Below are 2,402 nucleotides of genomic sequence, written 5' to 3' on the forward strand. Positions count from 1 at the left end.
GTTGTTAGAATTTTTCAAAATGCTGACACGCCGAGTTCAAAAGGTTCGCCATCACTGCCCTAGGAGATGTATCTGTAAACATATTGCTATGAGAAATGTCTGAGATTTTGCTGCCTATGGTTTCTTCTAGGATTTTTATGATTTCACAACTTAAACATTTAAGTCTTTTATCCATTTTATTCTTGTGTATGGTGTAAGTTTGGTGGTTTAGTTTCTTTTTTTTTTTTTTTTTGCATGTATCTATCCAATTTTTCCAACACCACTATTGAAGAGACTATCTTCTTTCCACTGTATGTTCTTGCCTCCTTTGTCAAATATTTATTAAGTGTAATGGCTTGGGTCAATTTCTGGTGTCTCTGTTTTGTTCCATTGATCTAAATGCCTATTCTTGTGCCAGTACCAGGCTGTTTTGATTACAGTAGATTTGTAGTATAACTTGATAAATGAGCCCACCCACTTTGTTTTTCTCTCTCCAGATTGCTGCAGCTATTCAGGGTCTTTTTTCATTCCATATAAATTTTTGGAGTATTTGTTCTAGATCTGTGAAATATGCCATTGGTATTTTAGTAGGGATTGCATTAAATTTGTAGATTGCTTTGGGTAGCATGGACATTTTAACTATGTTAATTCTACTAATCTATGAACACAGTATATTCTTCCACTTTTTTTATATCTTCCTCTATGTCTTTTTCAACGTCTTATAGTTTTCCAAGTGCAAGACTTTTACCTCCTTGGTTAAGTTTATTCCTAAATATATTAACTTTTTTGTTGCAATGCTAAATGGGATTGCTTGTTTAGTTTCTCTTTCTGATAATTTACTATTGGTGTATAAAAATGCCATCTATTTCTGGGTATTAAGTTTGTAAACTGCCATATTGTCAAATTCATTTATTAAATTTAGTAGTAGTTTCCTGGTGGAGTCTTTACGGGTTTCTATGTACAATATCTTGTCATCTGCACATCATGAGAGTTTTACTACATCCTTTGCAATTTAGGGTGCCTTTTATTTCTTCTTGCTGTCTGACAACTATGGCTAGGACTTCCGGTACTATGTTGAACAAGAGTGGTGAAAGAGGGCAGCCCTGTCTTATTCCTTTTATTAGAGGAAATGGTTTTAATTTTTGCCCATTGAGTATGATGTTGGCCATCTGTTTGTCTTATATGGCCTTTATTATGTTGAGATATGTTCCCTCTATTCCCACTTTGCTGAGAGTTGTTATCAAAAATGGATGTCGGATTTTGTCAAAAGCTTTTTCTGCATAAATTGATATGATCATGTGATTTCTGTCTTGTAATCAGTTTATGCGATGTATAATATTTATTGATTTGTGAATATTGTACCAGTCTTGCATCCCTGGAATAAATTCTACTTGGTCATGGTGTATCATCTTTTTAATGTATTGCTGGATCTGATTTGCTAATATTTTGTTGAGGATTTTAGCATCTATGTCCATCAGGGATATTGGCCTATAGTTATCTTTCTTTGTAGTGTCTTTATCTGGTTTTGGTATTAGGATAATAATGGCCTCATAAAAAGAGCTTGGAAGTGTTCTTTCTCTTGAATTTTTTGGAATAGTTTAAGAAGGATAAATGCTAGTTGTTTTTTGAAGGTTTGATAAAACTCCCCTATGAAGCTGTACAGACCAGGGCTTTTGTGTGCTGGGAGGTTTTTTATTATTATTATTATTGCTTCTATTTCATCCATTGTTATTGGCCTATTCATGTTTTCTGACTCTTCCTGTTTCAGTTTTGGAAGATTTTATTTTTTCAGGAATTTGTCAATTTCATCCATATTGTTCAGTTTGTTGGAAAATAGTTGTTCATAGTACTTTCTTACACTCCTTTGCATTTCTCTGGTGTCAGTTGTTACTTGATCACTTTTATTTCTTATTTTATTTATTTAGGTCATCTCTCTTTGTTTCTTTTTTTAATTGCTTAAAATATTACAAAGAGTAGTACATTTGTCTCCTTTCCCCACCCCCACTTGACCTTCTCCCAGCCTCCCCTACCCCCCAGTGTCTTGTGTCCATTGGCTATGCTTATACGCATGCATACAAGTCCATTCGTTGATCCCTAAGGAGTCTGGCTAACAGTTATCAATCTTGTTTAACTTTTCAAAGAACCATCTCTTGGTTTCATTGAACTTTTGTATTATTTTTCAGGGTCTATGTCATTTATTTCTACTCTAATCTTTATGATTTCCTTCCTTCTACTTACTCCGGGCTTTTCTTGTTGTTCTCTTTCCAGTTCTTTAAATTGTAGGGTTAAATAGTTTATCATTAATTTTTCTTGTTTTTTGAGGTAGGCATGTAGTACTATGAACTACCCTCTCAGGACTGCTTTTGCTGTGTCCCATAGATTTTTGGGGCAGTTGTGTGTTCAGTTTCATTTGTTTCCAGGAA

At 34.1% G+C, this 2,402-nt stretch overlaps 1 long non-coding RNA gene across 1 annotated transcript in view; it reads left to right on the forward strand.

Moving 5' to 3' along the window:
- Positions 1 to 2,148, forward strand: part of LOC107182354 — a 15,927-nt gene extending 13,779 nt beyond the window's left edge. The window contains exon 3 of the long non-coding RNA XR_001513077.1: positions 2,079 to 2,148. This is a non-coding gene — a long non-coding RNA (uncharacterized LOC107182354). The remainder of the gene's footprint in view (positions 1 to 2,078) is intronic.
- The last annotated feature ends 254 nt before the right edge of the window (positions 2,149 to 2,402 follow it).

The sequence above is a fragment of the Myotis davidii genome, unplaced genomic scaffold, assembly GCF_000327345.1.
Source record: "Myotis davidii unplaced genomic scaffold, ASM32734v1 scaffold676, whole genome shotgun sequence".
In the NCBI taxonomy this organism is placed as follows: Eukaryota; Metazoa; Chordata; class Mammalia; order Chiroptera; family Vespertilionidae; genus Myotis; species Myotis davidii.